This window comes from Bos grunniens, chromosome 1, assembly GCF_055505025.1.
Source record: "Bos grunniens cultivar Pamir isolate PY7600 chromosome 1, Bosgru_T2T1.0, whole genome shotgun sequence".
Taxonomy (NCBI): Eukaryota; Metazoa; Chordata; class Mammalia; order Artiodactyla; family Bovidae; genus Bos; species Bos grunniens.
The window spans coordinates 138444431-138464144 of record NC_141165.1 but is presented as its reverse complement, the minus strand read 5'-3'; the positions used below and the strand labels follow the sequence as shown (position 1 = coordinate 138464144).

Below are 19714 nucleotides of genomic sequence, written 5' to 3'. Positions count from 1 at the left end.
AATCAATGTAATCTAAGGCCACAGTATTAAATGGCTCCTATATGCTGACAAGATGGAGAAGATGGTTAAATAGCATCATTGACTGAATGGATTTGAATCTGAGCAAACGCCGGGAGATAGTGGAGGACAGAGAAGCCTGGCGTGCTGCAGTCCATGAGGTTGCAAAGAGTCATATAGGACTTAGCAACTGAACAACAACAGCATATGCTGACAAACTCCAAACATGTCTCTTGCCCACCTCTTGACATCCCACCAGAGATGGAGAAATCTGTATTTCAAAAATAAAACCCAAAACAGTGCCATGAATTCCTCATCCCTCCTCCAGTTCACTTCTTATATCTTCCTCATTTTGTTAAAATGCACCTTCTTTCACTCAAATGCTCAGCCAAAAATCTAGGAGTCATTCTTGATTCTACCTTCCTTTCCATGTCTCACAGCCAATCCATAAATAAATTTTATCAATTCTATCTTTAAAATATTTTCCAAGTCTGACCACATCCCATTACTTCCAGTGCTACCAACCTGGACCATGCTGTCATGATTTCATACCCAGACTATTTCAATAACATGCCAACTCATCTGATCCTTCTTTGGCCTCTTATAAGTCTATTTTTTACACAGTAGGCAAGATGAGATTTTAAAATAAACATCATATCAAGTTTATGCTCAAAATCCTAAAATGTTTTCCCTTTACATTTATAATATACATGGCATTTTAAGCTCCAGTTCCTTTGACCACATCTCTGTCTAAAACCTCATCTCAGATGTTTATATTACTCATTTCATTCAAAATTATGAACAAATGTCACCATATTAGAGAGATTTGTTGTTTTTTTAAATCACTGTTTAAGCTAGCTTTCCTTCATCATTCACTATTTATTTTGCTTCATTGTTTTTTGTGTTGACTTATGTTTTATATTTATTGATGTGCTTGTGCTAAGTCACTTCAGTCATGTCTGACTCTGTCACCCCATGGACTGTAGCCCGCCAGGTTCCTCTGTCCATGGGATTCTCCAGGCAATAATACTGGAGTGGGTAGCCATTCCCTTCTTCAGGGGATCTTCTTGACCCAAGGATCCAGCCCTCATCTCTCATGTCTCCTGCACTGGCAGGCAGGTTCTTTACCACTAGCACCACCCAGTGTATTTAGTGGCTCAGAAGTTAAAGCGTCTGCCTCCAATGCAGGAGACCCAGGTTCGATCCCTAGGTCAGGAAGATCCCCTGGAGAAGGAAATGGCAACCCACTCCCGTATTTTTGCCTGGAGAATCCCATGGACAGAGGAGCCTGGTGGACTACAGTCCACGGGGTCACAAAGAGTCGGACACGACTGAGCGACTTCACTCACTCACTCACTCACTGTTTATTTATGATCTGCCTGCTCAACTAGAATGTAAACTCCATGAGGTCAACAACTTTGTCTATCTTATTCACTGCTGTGTTTGCAATATTTAAAATAGTGTAAGGCACTCAACAAACATTTGCTTATTGAATGATGTCTACTCCAGCTGCCATGACAAAACACATAGACTTGGTGGCTTCAATCAAAAATAATAATAATAATAATATTTATCACAGTTTTGAAAGCTAGCACCCCAAAATCAAGATTCCAGCAGATTTGGTTTCGGTGAGAGCTCTCTTCCTGGCTTGTATACAACTGCCTTCTAGCTATGTCTCACGTGATTTTCCTTGGTATGTACACAGGGTTGAGGGAGACTTTCGGGTATCTCTTCTTATAAATATACTAATCCTATCAGATCTAGGCCTCATCCTCATGACTTCATTTAACTTTGATTCCTTAAAGATCCATATTCAAAAATATCCACCTGGGAGATTAGTACTTCGATATAATGAATTTTTTAAGGATATAAATATTCAATCCATAATAAATGAAGTAAAAACAATTAGCATTGAAGAAGAAACCAATGTTCCATCCTAAGAGCAACTGAAGAGTATAAAGAATAAAATTTAATTAAAAAAAAACCTCTCAGAATGAGAAAGGTAAAAATAAAAGGATACAGGGCTTGGTTTCATGCCTTAACATAAATTACTTATGTAAATGATGGATGGTGATTAAAGATAAAAATTCAGGTAGACTAAGATTGATATATGTATTAGGATACTAATGTAATTTGAAAGCACTTAAAGAGAGGAAAAAATTTAACTAGCACTTGTAGCTGTCAGTCAGTCATATTGTCGGAACTTTTTTTATCTTCTCTTTATTCCTTTAACTAGTTTCTTGACCTCGGAGAAAGCAATGGCAACCCACTCCAGTACTCTTGCCTGGAAAACCCCATGGAGGGAGGAGCCTGGTAGGCTGCAGTCCATGGGGCTACTAAGAGTCAGACACGACTGAGCGACTTCACTTTCACTTTTCACTTTCACGCATTGGAGAAGGAAATGGCAACCCACTCCAGTGTTCTTGCCTGGAGAATCCCAGGGACGGGGGAGCCTGGTGGGTTGCCGTCTATGCGGTCGCACAGAATTAGACACGACTGAAGCGACTTAGCAGCAGCAGCAGCAGTTTCTTGACCTGGTTTTTGCTTAGCAAACTTGGGAGCTTCCTAGGTGAGATCTGAAATTGTCCCTTCTCTGAGAGTAAGGAAAGAGGAGAATCACCCCCAGATTGTTAGGGGTTTTAATAAGCAAGGGAGCTTACATACAAGACTTGTCTCAGGCAGCATCAAGACAAGTAGATCTCAGCCTCCACTGGCCAGAATCTAAAAAGCTTATACAGAGGCCTTAACTAGATTCAATAATGGGATCAGTCCAGATGGTCTCAACAACAAATTACTCTTCCAAAGCTGTGTGCTTGAAGTGGCTCATAGTATGGGAGTGAATGTTGGGCTGAATGTACAGTCAAAGGACAAGTGAGGGGGTGAGAAGCCTCCAGGTGCCTGGGTCCACTCCTGGGTCACATTCTCTTGATGACCTCTTTCAACATCTAGAAAACAATTTTTCAAACTGATGTTATTAAAGGGATTCAGAACATTCTCTAAATGAACAAAAACCCTCAGTTATTTCTTAAATATTCCACAAAACTGTATCAGTCTGGTTGCGTCATGTAAACAATTTCAAAACTGCTTCTTGAGAAGGGAAAAAAGAAATGATAAACTTAAACACAAAGTACCCCAAAAGTTCAAAAAAGAAAAAAGGCAAAATGGTTGTCTGAGGAGACTCCACAAATAGCTGAGAAAAGATGAGAAGCGAAAGGCAAAGAAGAAAAGGAAAGATATACCAACCTGAACGCAGAGTTTTAAAGAAGAGCAAGGATAGATAAGAAAGCCTTCCTTGGTGATCAGTGCAAAGAAATAGAAGAAAACAATAGAATGGGAAAGACTAAAGATCTCGTCTAGAAAACTAGAGATACCAAGGGAATATTTCATGCAAAGATGAACACAATAAAGGACAGGAAAGGTATGGACCTAACAGAAGTAGAAGATATTAAGAAGAGGTGGCAAGAATACACAGAAGAACTATACAAAAAAGACCTTCATGACCCAGATAACAATGATGGTGTGATCACTCACTCACCTCAAGCCAGACATCCTGGAATGCAAGTCAAGTGAGCCTTAGGAAGCATCATTACAAACAAAGCTAGTGGAGGTGATGGAATTCCAGTTGAGGTATTTCAAATCCTAAAAGATGATGCTGTGAAAGTGCTACAGTCAATATGCCAGCAAATTTGGAAAACTCAGTAGTGGCCACAGGACTGGAAAAGGTCAGTTTTCATTCCAATCCCAAAGAAAGGCAATGCCAAGGAATATTCAAACTATTGCACACTTGCACTCATCTCACACTCTACCAAAGGAATGCTCAAAATTCTCCAAGTTAGGTCTCAACAGTATGAAAACCGAGAACTTCCAGGTGTTCAAGCTGGATTTAGAAAAAGCAGAGGAACCACACATCAAATTGCCAACATCCACAGGATCATAGAAAAGCAAGAGAATTCAAGAAAAACATCTATTTCTGCTTCATTGACTACGCTAAAGCCTTCGACTGTGTGAATCACAACAAACTGTGGAAAATTCTTTAAGAGATGGAAATACCAGACCACCTGAACTGTCTCCTGAGAAATCTGTATGCGGGTCAAGAAGCAACAGTTAACACCATAGATGGAACAATGGACTGGTTCCAAATTGGGAAAGGAGTACATCAAGGCTGTATATCATCACCTTGCTTATTTAACTTACATGTAGTGTACATCATGAGAAATGCCAGGCTGGATGAAGCACAAGCTGAAATCAAGATTGCTGGGAGAAATATCAATAACCTCAGATATGCAGATGACACCACCCTTATGGCAGAAAACAAAGAGGAACTAAAGAGCCTCTTGTTGAAAGTGAAAGAAGAGAATGAAAAGCTCATTCAAAAAACTAAACTCATGGCATCTGGTCCCATCACTTCATGGGAAATAGATGGGAAAACAATGGAAATAGTGACAAATTTTATTTTCTTGGGCTCCAAAATCACTGCAGAATATGACTGCAACCATGAAATTAAAAGACACTTGTTCCTTGGAAGAAAAGCTATGACAAACCTAGACAGCACATTAAAAAGCAGAGACATTATCAACAAAAGTCTGTCTAGTCAAAGCTATGGTTTTTCCAGTAGTCATGTATGGATGTGAGAGTTGGACCATAAAGAAAGCCGACCACCAAAAAATTGATGCTTTTGTACTGTGGTATTGGATAAGACTCTTTAGAGTCCCTTGGACTGCTAAGAGATCAAGCCAGTCAGTCCTAAAGGAAATCAGTCCTGAATGTCCTTAATATTCATTGGAAGGACTGATGCTAAAGCTAAAGTTCCAAAACTTTGGCCACCTGATGTGAAGAACTGACTCATTGGAAAAGACCCTGATGCTGGGAAAGATTGAAGTCAGGAGGAGAAGGGGATGACAGAGGATGAGATGGTTGGATGGGATCACTGACTTGATGGACATGAATGTGAGCAAATTCTGGGAGCTGGTGATGGACAGGGAAGCCTGATGTGCTGCAGTACATGAGGTCACAAAGAGTCGGACACAACTGAGCAACTGAAGTGAACTGAACTGTGTCTCATTTGAGGGCAGCATGCTCGACACTAACAGCCCATAATGTAACCTGGGTTGTGAGCTCTGTTCAATAGGATTAACCTGAGCTGGTTGTTAACTAATTGAGCTCAGCACATCTCTCTTGGAGAGGTAGAAGATGAGACAGCCAAAGGGAAATCCAGGCAGAGTGATGAAGAGAAATACCATGAGAGACAGAAGACTGTTTAGGGAGGTTGTTGGTCAGATTTCCATTTGTAAAACATATGGCTTCCTGACAAGCACCAAAATTCCACCACTTGCATATTATTCCTTTTCACCTTACTTGGGGAACTAATAAGGTTGTTTCAAAGATTACCCATTTTCATTAAGTCAGCTTCCTAGAAATTACACATTTCAACACACAAAACTTACTTTCACACAATGTACTTTTCACACAAAGTTCACAAAGTACACCTCCTTACCAGCTTAGTCTTGTTGTCAGGAAAGAAAACAAATGACCATTTAATCAGCTCTCAATAATATATTGTTAAGGCTGAATGTTACCAGTTTCATGTTACCATATTATTGTAACCATGGTAAATGTTCAGCATTGTTGTCACAGGAGATTTAACACTGGGGATAAGAGTATTTCCTCTGTTTGAGGAAATAACCAACTAGCTTGTGCCCACAGAGCCTGGATATACGTTTTGAGCAAGCTCCTTTGTCTCCATCCCCAAAGGTGGCACTCGTGGTAAAGAACCCGTCTGTCAATGCAGGAGACATAGAGATGAAGGTTTGATCCCTGGGTTGGGAAGATCCCCTGGAGAAGAACATGGCAACCCATTCCAGTATTCTTGCCTGGAGAATTCCATGGACAGAGGAGCCTGGTGGGCTACAGTCCACAGGTTTGCAAAGAGTCAGACACAACTAAAGCTATTTAACACGCACACACACCAAAAGTCAGTGAGGTGGAGATTCAGTATCAGGAAGTTTTCATTCCAGTCCTATTATTAAGAAGCAGAAGATTGGTATTGACGATATTTGTGTATCATTTGGCACTGCTTGGGTAGTAAAGAATAGAAGAAACAGAAGACTACTCATTCAACCTCTCAATAACTTCGTGTCTTAAAAATTCCATCAAGGTAGGCATAAATCATCCCTAATTTTTACAACGGCCTAAACCTGGAGTACTAAGGAGTCCTGAGAGTGTAGTAAGAGGAATTCAAACAATGACTGTGGATAGCTGACAATTGGCAGTACTTGGACAAATTCTTAAAGATGATCACACTCGAACTATTTTTTGAATGACCAGCACAGACAACTACAGCCAAGTTGCACCCTAAATAACCTCTTAGTTTGTGCTCCCCCAGAGCAGACACTGAAACAAGGAATTGAGTAAAAACAGTTTATTTGAGAGGTGATCCCAAGACACACACTTAACAGAAGTGAGAATGTAAGCTAGGGAAGGAAGGAAGCCAGTACATTATTGATCAGGTTACCTCTGCAGGAAAATCACTGGGGAAAAAAATGAAACAAATTACATAAGAAATCTCAAAACTAATTAGATTCCTACAGTAGTGGTTTGGGATGTACAGTCCTTGACTCCCTGAGCTAGTAACTAGAACTCCCAACAAGCTTTTACACTTGTATTATATCCTGAATGCCACATTCAATATGCTATTTTTTCATTCATTCACCCATTCATTTATTCACTCATTCATCCATTTATTAAACAACCACATTTCCACCACAGCCACACTTGTAGATGTAATTAAGGTTGCACAATGACTCAAGTGGACAATTTTTATTTATAAGTCCTGTAGCCTGGCAACCCAATTCACTAGTATTCTTTTCTGTCTCTTTTGGATGTTTTTTCATAGTAACTAACCTTTAGGAGTTCTCACAGGAGGAGGAAAAAAATAATGTAAGATGCTCTGTGACAAGAGTACATAGAACTGAAATTTAAAAGACTTCTCCTGGGAGCTTCCCCGGCAGTCCAGTGGTTAGGACTTCACCTTCCAATGCAGGGGTTACTAGTTCAATCCCTTGTCTGGGAGCTAAGATCACACATTCTTCAAGGTCAAATTAACAAAACATAAAACAGAAGCATTGTAACAAATTCAGTAAAGACATTTAAAATGGTCCATACAAAAAAATCTTTTAAAAAATAAAATAAAAAAGACCTCTGTTTTATTTCCAACACTTCTTCTTAATAATCAGTAAACTTGGACCAGTCAGTTAAGCTTCTTTAGGCTTCAATTTCCTCAAGTGTACAATTACCTGCTCAGAGTATGACAGTTAAGTTAGTCTATGTGCATTAATAAAGGTGATACAGAGAGCTTTAAGATTGTTTGAAGAGATATTCTTTAACATGTTTCAGCAGACAAGGAATAGATCATAGGAATGCATTGTAAAGATTAATCTAGGGTATCATTTGGACAGAGAGAAAGTCAGAGGTTATTGGAATAATCTAAGGTGAAAAGAGGACCTACATAAGGAAGGTCAGTAGAAATTAAGAGATAGAGGGAAATGATGTATTTATTAAAGGAAAGATGTTTGTGATGACAAATGAGACCAAAGGAGCAGAAGTCACGATGTCGTTGAGTTCAGGTGTCTGGGAGATGTTAATGCCGCCGGCTGAATGCCCAGACACTCACAGCACCAGCATCCCAATGCCCAGCCACCTATCCTTTTGGACCTGTCAGTATCCTCTAAGTCTTCACCATGTTAAAACAGAGGAGACGCAAGATGGATAAACTTCAAATAGAGAATTAAATGTACTTGTCATATTAAAAGACATCATTTTGCTTCAACTTGATTACATTATTAAATGTACACCTAGAATGATGTCCATCTCCTCGTAGGCACTCAGTATTGCTGAGTGAACTGAGCCCATTTGTCTTTTCGGAAAAAGAAACAGGAATACCACGAGAAGCCCTGTAGAACGTTCATGTAGAACAGAATAGCAGCCTGCAACATACTCTGTCTATAAAATCTGCAAAATCTTCCTTGGCAACCTGCTTTACTGAAATGTCATTGTTTTTTGTACCATCACAGCTTAAGAGAAAGAAAAAAAAAAAAAAAATATATATATATATATATATATATATTCCTATTACCTGAGCTTTAAAACTTTCTGACACGTAACAAAAGTGTAGATGAGTTATTCATTGCAAAACTGTAAAGACTAAAGTTCTGCTTGATAAAATGAAAACAGCAGAGTCTTTTAAAAATAAAAATATTGCCTTTCAGAAAGAGTTGTAGCAGACTTGAACTATTTGGGACAAGTTTTCCTCTTTTCATCGGTGGGAGAAGAAAGTTTTTAGTAAGAGAAATTAATAACTATGCAAAGTTATATTTTTATACCCCCCCCAAAAAAAAAACCAAAACAGTTGGAAGAAAACATCCCTTTCCATAACCTGTGTCTTCAAAACCCAAGCTCCCAGTTTTATCTTTAAGTACACATTTATGCTTTCTTTCTTGCCTGGCTGTCTACTCAGACTGTAGTAGTGATTACAGCCAACTATCTACTGTATTTATTCCTAAAAGAAACACTGGGGAAAACAGAAGTGTTATTTTACATTTTTTTTTCAAAAAAACAATTTTTATTTGCTTCTAAGTTAATATTTAATATGATCATTAAATATTTGGGCAAAAATATATAATTTGTTTCCCCCTGTTTACTTATCCTTACTATCACACATTTGCCATAGTACAGAGTAAATATGGAAATTGGTAGCATTACATCCAACATAGATAACAAATCTGAATATTCTCTCTAAATATTTTGCCATACTAAAAATCCTAGTGACTTAAAAAAGCACTTTGGTTGAAACATTCACATAAATGTTCAGAAGTCATTATATCTTCTAAGAACATTAGAAAGTGGTCCTTGTTGATACTTATATTGTCAAAGAACTTTTGCTTCCTGAAAGCTAGACTAAATTGTATGTTTTTCATTTCATCTTGCTTAAATAAACAGAGCTGTCAAGATTTGATGGATATTTCATAATGATGGTACTAAAAAGCTTAAGTGGAAGCATGTGAAAATCTCAAAAATTTTAGGCTTCCCTTTAAAAGCAAGTTTATTTTTAAGCATTTTGTTTCTGTCTCCCTCAATAGTTGGTATCTGAGTGCTTTGTTTTTCCCAATTATAACCCACAAATGATTCACATTATTTTAAAAAATAAAATAAAACCTTACCTGGGGGAGAAAGAGAGCACAAATTACCTTTGTGAAAAAGTGGACTCCTGATTAAATAAAAACAACTTTGTAAAAGAAGGTGTAGAAGGCTGGAATTTTGAGAAGGAATCAGTGGAACTACTAAGAAGAATTTAAATATGGGACACAGATGAAGAAGCAAATAGGTTGCAGTGATAATTTGTCAAGATCTTTACCAGATGAATCTTCTCCAGTTACTTATGGGAATATTTGGCCCACCAGGTGAATTCCCTGAGTTAATAATCACTTTTCTTTTTAACAATTCTAACAATGAACAGTCCAAGTTTTGACCATATGGGAATGTGAATGTGGAAGTGATTTCAGAGTAATGTAGATCATGTCTGCATGTCTGGCTGGACTTATGTGCCCCGTGTGCATTCCTTCAAGTCTAACTGACTGTGACTCCAACGGTCTTCTTTTGAAAGGTAAGCCAGACAACTATTCCAATATATTGTGAATTTCTATTAGGTTGTACACCATTAAGAGTAAATTTGAACTCTTTAAGTTATAGGTTATTTTTCATATTCTTCTCATTTTATGCTTTGTTATATAACTGAATTATACATAGCATTTTTAAAATAAAATGTGATTTTGTATAATTTATAAGGATCCAATTAATTATGCTCACTGGGCATATAGTAATTATTCTTCAACTCCTAGATTTGTACTTTCAGGGGGGAAAAATGCATCTCTTTGCTTTATTTTTAGTTTGTTTTAAAATGAAATATCTGTTAAGCACAAATTCAAAGTGAGGGAGACAAGAGGAAAATCAAACATATAGTCCAACTCCCACATTTTTAGCCATACAGTTTAAAACACATAAATAAATGTCCATTGGACCTAAGCTGAATGGAATTGTAGTCATGAAAGAACCATGAACAGAGTCTGGACTCAACTATCTATTATGGAAAAAATATGAGGTAATGCTTCAGAAAAACAAAAAATCAGAAAATCAATGTACCAAATAGTGTGATGATATTTTTTTCTCTTTTACTCATCACAAAATTCTATGCAAAGAGTATGTCTGAAACCCAATATTATCTTAAAGTGAATATATCTGAAAATCAATATTGTTTTAAAGTGGGTTTTTTTTTTTATTTCAAAAATATCAGTAATTGGAGTGTATTTTGGGGACATTTTATCTATTTTAATGAAACTTTTCTAAGAGTAACCAGACTAGGCTAATTTTTAGTCATTTACCTGGAACCAATATGCCAACAGAGTAACATAAAATAAAACATGATTTAGCCATCCCTATCATTATAAAAATTGGAACAATTTACACAGGGGAAATTGTAAGACTTAAACAGAAAATGTTTCCCAACTTAATGTGTTATAATACCTCTAGCAAAGCATTTTTCACTGGAACAATAACTCCTTGTGACTCTTTCCCTCATTTTCTTCAAAACAAATGCACTTACTTAAAACAATGTAATAATAGATGTGTGCATGGATTTTAAATTCATGAAATTACCATTAAAACTCAAGGAATTATCCCACTATTCTTTGATCAGTTTTCAACTGTTCTGAACTTTGTATTAGGATTCTTCTTGAACCAATATTGATCCAAAATATATTCACTGACACAACTCTGATGTGGAAAATATAGACTCTGACTATCTAAAATCTCTAGCTAAGTTCTATGGGTGATGCCATCATTTCTTTTGTATAAACTGAAAAACCTTCAAGGAACTTTTTCACCAATAAAACTTCTGCTACATGGTTCATTTATTTGCTATATCTTGTTTGAGGATAACAAATAGTGGGCTCAGTTTAAGGAGTTTCTGGGTCCTCTTAGGGACTGTGGAATGCCTTAGGTTAATTTAGACAGTGTATGCAATCAACAAATGCCAATATTTTCTCACATCAGTATTTCTGAAACATTAATTACAATGCATGCACCTAATCAAAATTGGAAGTTATTCCTGCAGATTTGAACTCAAAGTGTTTATGAAAATCAGTACAAATACCAGGGTGTGGAGGCTTCCCAGGTGGCATGGTGGTAAAGAATCTGCCTGCCCATGCAGGTGACACAAGAGAAGCGGGTTCAATCCCTCAGTCAGGAATATCCCCTGGAGGAAGAAATGGCAACCCAACCCAGTATTCTTGCCTGGAAAATTCCATGGACAGAGGAGCCAGCGGGGCTACAGTTCATGGGGTTGCAAAAAGCTGGACTCAACTGAGTGAATAAGTACACACGCATAGATACCAGGCTATCAGCTTGGTGAGGACCTATATTCTACATACATAATTCTCTGTCTGGCTTATTAGTGAAAGCAAAAGTCACTCAGTCATGTCTGACTCTTTGCAACCCATGGACTATACAGTCCATGGGATTCTCCAGGCCAGAATACTGGAGTGGGTAGCCTTTCCTTTCTCCAGGGGATCTTGCTAACCCAGGGATCAAACCCAGGTCTCCCACATTGCAGGCAGATTCTTTACCAGATGAGCCACAAGGGAAGCCCAAGAAGACTGGAGTGGGTACCCTATGCCTTCTCCAGCGGATCTTCCAGACCCAGGAATCAAACTAGGGTCTCTTGCATTGCAGGCAGATTCTTTACCAACTGAGTTATCAGGGAAGCTGGCTCATAATTAAGTGGCTCATAATTAAGTATACAGTAAATACCTACTGGAAATTCAATGAAAAGGTATTTCATTGGTAAAAATACATTACTTTCCATAACAGATGACATATTTGAATTGTCAGCACTTTGAAAAGTCATTCAAAAAGACTGCAAGGAGGCCTCAGCCCACCTACAGATCAGCACACTTCTCCAGTCTGTGATGCCTGACAGATTGTTTAACTTGATATTTTAGACAACTACCTCATACTTTTCCATTTTTTTTCTTGAGTTTTTTCCCAATTTTACTCAACATATATTCTTTGAAAATCTACTATATATACAATATTTGCCATAGAAATTTTTTGAATATTTTGATTTTTCAATCCCCATATATCAACACAAAGTATTTGTGTTTAATGATTCCACTGAACCCCAGTTTAGGGGAAAAAGGCTCTTTGTCATACACTGATAGGCTCACAGTTGCATCTGTAGCTTTAAGCCAAGAATTGCTAGTCGATGACCACTTTTGAAGTGTCAGACTGAAGGCACTAAACTTGCTTAAGTGCTTCACAGGGCTGCCAAATTGCATAAGGATGGCAGAGTTGACGGGGTGGCGGGGAGGGAACATTATAATTCTGCCACCAGTTTCCTGGTAGTGAAGTTTTAAGTACTGGAAAGAGTTACCATGAATGTGTATAAAACCATTTTAGGAAATCTCTCTCACTAGAAAGATAACCCTTGGCGAGATGGTCTAGAGGGTAATCTTATCATTTTAGCCTAAAACACCACTAGTTCTGATTCTAAGATAAGAATGGAAAGAATATTCTAAACAACAATTATGATTTTATCACTTTTAGCACTGAGTGACTGTATGGAATCTATGTGTCAGTATAGCTATGACTGAATTGCTTCTGTGTGTTCACACCTCAGTGCTTCTGAGTATGCTGTTGTTGTTCACTCGCTCAGTCATGTCCAACTCTTTGTGACCCCATGGGCTGCAGCAAGCCAGGCTTCCCAGTCCTTCACCATCTCCAGGAGTTTGCTCAAACCCATGTCCATTGCATTGGTGATGCCATCCAACCATCTCATTCTCTGCTGCCCCCTTCTCCTCCTGCCTTCGATTTTTCCCAGCATCAGGGTCTTTTCCAATGGGTCAGCTCTTCGCATCAGGTAGCCAAAGTTTTAGAGCTTTAGCTTCAGCATCAGTCCTTCCAATGAATAACCAGGGTTGATTTCCTTTAGAATTGACTGTTTTGATCTCCTTGCAGTCCAAGGGATTCTCAAGAGTCTTCTCTAACACCACAGATGTGTAAAACAAGCAACAGAGGTGACCGTAATGTATGTGAGGAGGCCTGTGCTCGTTCCCACCTGGGCACAAGCATGTACTGAGGGAGCTCCACATTTCCTAGAGTGAATGTGGATCCTGTCAGCTCCTTAAAGAACCCAGCCCTTCAAACTAGGGCCAGTCAAGCTATTTATGGTGCCTCAGAAAGATGAAATATAACTTACATAAAGGCGCTTATGATCTACAGGAATGCCTGTTCCTTTGTTCTCTCCTGAATCGAATGCTGTCTCCAGATAACTTTAACACAGATCATTTTAGATCTGTGGGTTATAATCAACTTACAAAAATCTCTAAAGAAGGCTATTTTAAATTGCCTTTTAAATATTCATTACCAATATGGAGTGAAATTTGGAGCCTTTATTTTATTTCATTTTAATTTTATAGGCCGTGTACAAAGGAGAATTTCTCTTTCTTTATAAATGTTTACTGGATTATAGTTGATTTACAATGCTTTGTTAGTTTCAGGTGTACAGCAAAGTGAATCAGTTATACCTATACATATATCCACTCTTTTTTTCAGATTCTTTTCTCATATAGGTCATTATAGAATACTGAGTACAGTTCTCTGTGCTTCACAGTAGGTTCTTATTAGTTATCTATCTTACTTATTGTAATGTGGATATGTCAACCGCAATTTCCCAATTTATTCCTCCCTCCCTTATCCCCTGGTAGTTATAAGTTTGTAGTCTACATCTTTTATAGCACTTATTATATGCTAGGCACAGTTCTAATATGTCTCATAAACACTGCTCCTTTAATGATCGTAATGACCTCAGGAGTTAGGTAATATTATTGCTTTTTCTACTTTACAAATAAAGAAACTGAGGCAAGGAGAGTGAATGTACAACTTGCCCAAGCCACGCTGCAAGGAAATGGCAGGGGTAAAATCCAGCTGATCTGCCCCCAGAGTAAATGCTTTGCTCATTTACTTTATGAGCCCCAGGCTCATAAATGCTTTGCTACACCTATCCTGCTGCTGCCACTGCTGCTAAGTAGCTTCAGTCATGTCCGACTCTGTGTGATCCCATAGATGGAAGCCCACCAGGCTCCCCCGTCCCTGGGATTCTCCAGGCAAGAACACTGGAGTGGGTTGCCATTTCCTTCTCAAATGCGTGAAAGCGAAAAGTGAAAGTGAAGTCGCTTAGTCGTGTCCGACTCTTAGCGACCCCATGGACTGCAGCCTACCAGGCTCCTCCGTCCATGGGATTTTCCAGGCAAGAGTGCTGGAGTGGGGTGCCATTGACTTCTCCGACACCTATCCTAGCTGATTGCTTTTAAGATTAATGGCACTTGCACCTGAATTTGAATCCATACTCTGCCACTGGTTAAGTATTTGACAAAGTATTTGCTTCCTCTCTCTGTAAAATGGGAATAACCTGGCCTACTCATTGGAAAAGACTCTGATGCTGGGAGGGATTGGGGCAGGAGGAGAAGGGGATGACAGAGGATGAGATGGCTGAATGGCATCACCGACTCGATGAACATAAGTTTGAGTAAACTTCGGGAGGTGGTGATGGACAGGGAGGCCTGGTGTGCTCCAATTCATGGGGTCGCAAAGAGTCGGACACGACTGAGTGACTGAACTAAACTAAACTAAACTAACTCAAATGAAAAGGACTGAAGTAAAGCTAAATTCGGCCTACTCCCTGGCACCTAGAAGGCATAGCCACAACTGAGTGTTGCTAGTTTTATCACATCATTGCCAAAGGTGTTGGCAGGATATTTTCACACAAATAGAAATAGCATCAACTATGATGTTTAGGACATCTAATATAGTTTCAACAATTCATTATTTCATTTAATCTTTGAAAAAAAATGTTACAAGGAAAAGATGCTAACTGTTTCACATAATTAAAAACATATGTTGCCAAAATTGAGTAATAAACTTGAGAACTCATATCTATATACTGGAAGAGTTTGTGTGGTTTTTTGAAAGGGAGAAGAAAATGAATTGGAGGCCAGTGAAGTGACTGCTTCTGTTATGTGTGAGTAAATGGATTTTAAAATAAACAAAACAAAAATGAATTTATAAGCTGTAAAGACTTAATTGTCCTCATTTGACCTGATCTTTTCCATTTAACTCAAATGATCTTATGTTTGATTACCTAAAAGCCACTGGTATATATTTCAGGTACATCAACAAACATAATATAACACCATTCTATTTTAATCTTCCCAAGAGTATTTCTGCTGCAACTGATTTTTTTCAAGATCCTTGAGGAAGATTTACTGTAGCAGAAGTAGAGTATGCTAATACATATTGATTTAGACCTTTGACACCACTCAAACAGTTGAAGCTAAAACCTTCTTCTTTTAAAAGCCTATTTACATATTATGCTTGATTACAAGAGTATATCATCTGTTCCAGTATCCATTAAACATGCTAAGTAATTAAAAATATAGTCAACTGTCTCCTTAAGCTAGCAAAACTATAAGGAAATTGAAGAAAATTTACTAACCTGTCTTTTCTCAGGACAATAATGCTTTGCTTAGGTTCAGCTATCAAAAATTTTTATTTATTATTTTTCTAAGAAATAGGGAGACAAATTAAATATTTCTTTTAGCCAGTAAACTGTGTACTCTTCCATAAGACAAAATTAAAGAAAATTTTCCTGTATTTTGAGTTACATATAAAATAACTGCCATCCATCCCTTCAATATACTATTGAATGAACATGTGTTATTAAATGAACATGTATTATTAAATGAAATAACATATGTAAAGTGCCTAACAGTCTTCTCATGACTTAGAAATCAATCAATATTGGCTTTCATTTTTAATACTATGCTTTAGATTGCTAATATATTATTTTTCTGAAGCCTTTATGATCTACCAGTGTAAGCAGTATGCTGCTGCTGCGGCTAAGTCGCTTCAGTCATGTCCGACTCTGTGCGACCTCATAGACGGCAGCCCACCAGGCTCCGCCATCCCTGGGATTCTCCAGGCAAGAACACTGGAGTGGGTTGCCATTTCCTTCTCCAATGCAAGAAAGTGAAAAGTGAAAGTGAAGTTGCTCAGTCGGATCTGACTCTTAGTGACCCCATGGACTGCAGCCTACCAGGCTCCTCCATCCATGGGATTTTCCAGGCAAGAGTATTGGAGTGGGGTGCCATTGCCTTCTCCCTGTAAGCTGTATAAAAAGTCTTTAATTTAGGTAAAAGGGATCTTTACTAAGAGGTTTGTCATTGCATGTTATCTGCCATTTGAAAAAACTTGGTATGCACTGGACAGCAATCAGCCAACAGTAAGGTAGAAAAGAGAAATGCATCAGAATCTAGATAAAGCTGATGAAGGTAAACCCCCAGGGCTTTTGATTTTAGCAGCACTCTGTCCCCTACCAAAGAGAGTGCATTGTCCTGAAAGTAGCCTCCCAAAATTCACATGTTGAAAGCTTAACTCCCACTGTGATGGTATTAGGAGGTCATTAGGGCATGAGGGTGTTTCCCTCATGAATGAGATTGGTGGTCTTATAAAAGAGACTCCAGAGAGTTTGGTTTCTAGCCCTCTTTCTGCTATGTGAGAATACAATATGGAGATGGATGGCTGTATTTTGGAAAAGGGCCTTACCAGAACCTACCTATATGAATACCCTGATCTTGGACTTCCACCTTCCAGAACCGTGAGAAATAAATTTATGCTGTTTACGTCAGCCACCAAGTCTATGGTACTTTGTTAATAGCAGTTCAAAATAAGACTGATGTACTGATCCTAAAAACATTGTGTCTTTCATCCCCAGAAGGCCTATCTATTATCAGTATATATTTCAGTGGCCCCTATAAAAAGCTTACAGTGGGAGAGAGGATGACTTCCACACTACAAGGGTGTCTATCTGGGTCTGAGTGTTGGAGTCAGGCCAAGGACGAGGTTGCTTTCCTTGGGGGGTAAAGTACACATGATAAATTCTTCGAGAACCTAGTTTAAGGCCATTTGCAGATCAGAACTTCATGTATTTCGCATGTCTCAGAACAGCTATCTTACTATTCAAAGCCAGCATGTTAGGAAAAGGCTTAAAAACTAAAAGTAAAAATTTTTTAAATTAAGACAGAAATAAGTATAAAATTTATAACAAAGTTAAAAAGAAAATGGGCTTCCAAGGTGGCACTGGTAGTAAAGAACACTCCTGCTAATGCAGGAGACATAAGAGACTCAGGTTTGATCCCTGGGTTGGAAGAACCCCTGGAAGAGGGCATGACAACCCTCTCTGGTATTCCTACCTGGAGAATCCCATGTTCAGAGGAGTCTGGCTGGCTATGGTCCATAGGGTCACAAAGAGTCGGGCATTTCTTAGGCTTAGCACTAAGAAAAAAACTGAAAGAAATTAGAACTAAGTTCTTGGCATCTTTAAGACTTGGATTTCATCTGTTAGGAGTCATTTCTATCTTTCCTTTAGCAGTAGCATGAAAAACATAATTTTTAAGGAAGAATAAAGACCTAAGGTCAATATTAACTTTAAATCATTTAATTCATATAACTTGAAAAGTCTAAAAAACAATCAGGCAGAATCATAAATTGATGTGTTATTATGCTATTGTTCAGTCACTAACTTGTGTCTGAATCTTTGCAACCCCGTGGTTGCAAAGGCTCCTCTGTCCTCCACTATCTTCTGGAGTTTGCTCAAATTCATGCCCATTGAGTCAGTGATGCTATCTAACCATCTCATCCTCTGCTGCCAACTTCTCCTTTTGTCTTCAATCTTTATCAGCATCAGGATCTTCTCCAGTGAGTCAGTGCTTCACATCAGGTGGCCAAAGTGTTAGAGCTTCAGCTTCAGCTGAACAGTCCTTCCAATGAATATTCACAGTTGCCTTCCTTTAGGATTGATCGGTTTGATCTCCTTGCTGTCCAGGAGACTCTCAAGAGTCTTCTCTAGCACCACAATTCTAAAGCATCAATTCTTTGGTGCTCAGCCTTCTTTGTGGGCCATCTCTTATATCTGTACATGACTACTGGAAAAATCATAGCTTTGACTATATGGACCTTTGTTGGCAAAGTGGTATCTCTGCTTTTTTAATACTCTGTCTAGGTTTGTCATAGCTTTCTTCCAAGGAACAAGCATCTTTTAATTTCATGGCTGCAATCACTATCCACAGTGATTTAGGAGCACAGGAAAAGAAAATCTGTCACTGCTTCCACTTTTTCCCCTTCTATTTGCCATGAAGTGATGGAAACAGATGCCATGGTCTTTGTTTTCTAATGTGTTATTATACTTATGGCAAATAGACTATGTTCATATATTTTCTATAAAAGTGACCTATTTTTAAATTATTAAATTTGCTTTTACTTTGCTTTTGCAAATAAATAACAATAAACTGAATCACTTTGTTGTATACTAGAAACTAACAGAACATTGTAAATCAACTATACTTCAATAAAAATTAAAATTTTAAAGAGAGGATTGTGGAAAATAATCAATGGGAAGATGAGGCCAATTTCATGGCACAAATTTTCTCCCTTCTTTACCTAGGCTTTTCTAACAACTCATGAAAAACCAACATATCACAGTGTAATATATCCTCCACAGTCCACAACAGGGGTACCAAATGTATTTGCTGGCAGTAGAAACATGTGTCTGTTCAACAGTCCCCAAATAATCCTTAGCGTGATGGATCTGAATAAGCCATTATAGCTTTAACTGGTAAATGAGGCATGTCATTACATGGTACTTATAACAAAAAGAAAGACATCCTTATGGACCATTTGCCTAGAGCCTCATGGACTCTTTAAATACACCCCCAGGAAAGTTTGTCTTGTAGCCAGCAAGGCCAATAAAACTGAATCCTGGCACGTTATCAGACTGTATCAAAATTCCCTAAAGTGGATGGCCCTTGTTCTCATATATTCTGCCTCCATTGACTGAAAATGCCCTCTTGGTTTCAACTTCTAGTCAAGTCATTTGACTGTTTAATTTTACTCTGCCCTACCTTGCCTGCATTTGTTCCATGGTCTGTGGTAACAGGACTTGCACTTCAACCCCCTTTCCAAGCTAGATGGTCACCCATGCCCAGGGCTTCCAAATAGCCTCTTGCTTCCTGTCTAGGTTCTGACTTTAATTAATAATCAACTAAATTATTAATGTTTTAGCTCATTTAGGTATTTCCTCTTTAAAAACCAAAGCAAAGAGACAGAGCATGCTAAACTAATCTTTAGGATCAGGTTGCAGTCTATTTTTCAGGAAGTTCAAACTTGAAAGCTGAAACCTACCTCGGGAAAGAAAAAAAAAAAAAAACTGTTCTGAGAGCAAAGTTTGGATTTTGAACTTTCACCCTTGTTATTTTTGATAATTAATATGAGTATGTATCACAGTGCTGTCAGCAGGACCACATTTCCCTTTCTTGCCCCTGAGACCTCTTTCATAATTCATTACTGGTATGGGGAAGCTAAGGAAGCCCTTTCTCTATAGAATGAGGAGAAAGACTTTATAGAAAATCAAGTGAACCTTTTTCTTGTTCCTTTCTTTTTTAGGAAGAAAAAAGAAAACTTTTAACATGCACAAGAGAGAAAGAACTAATGTGTTTTTCATACTTGAACATACCATGACAAAAATATAGATAAAAAAGGGTAATTCCTGGAACAA

At 38.1% G+C, this 19714-nt stretch overlaps 1 long non-coding RNA gene across 1 annotated transcript in view; it reads right to left on the bottom strand.

The window, feature by feature from the left end:
• Positions 1 to 2622: 2622 nt before the first annotated feature.
• The window catches only part of LOC147380249 (uncharacterized), a 145181-nt gene continuing 128089 nt past the window's right edge, over positions 2623 to 19714 (bottom strand). Inside the window, exon 4 of the long non-coding RNA XR_015135064.1 lies at positions 2623 to 2942. This is a non-coding gene — a long non-coding RNA (uncharacterized LOC147380249). The remainder of the gene's footprint in view (positions 2943 to 19714) is intronic.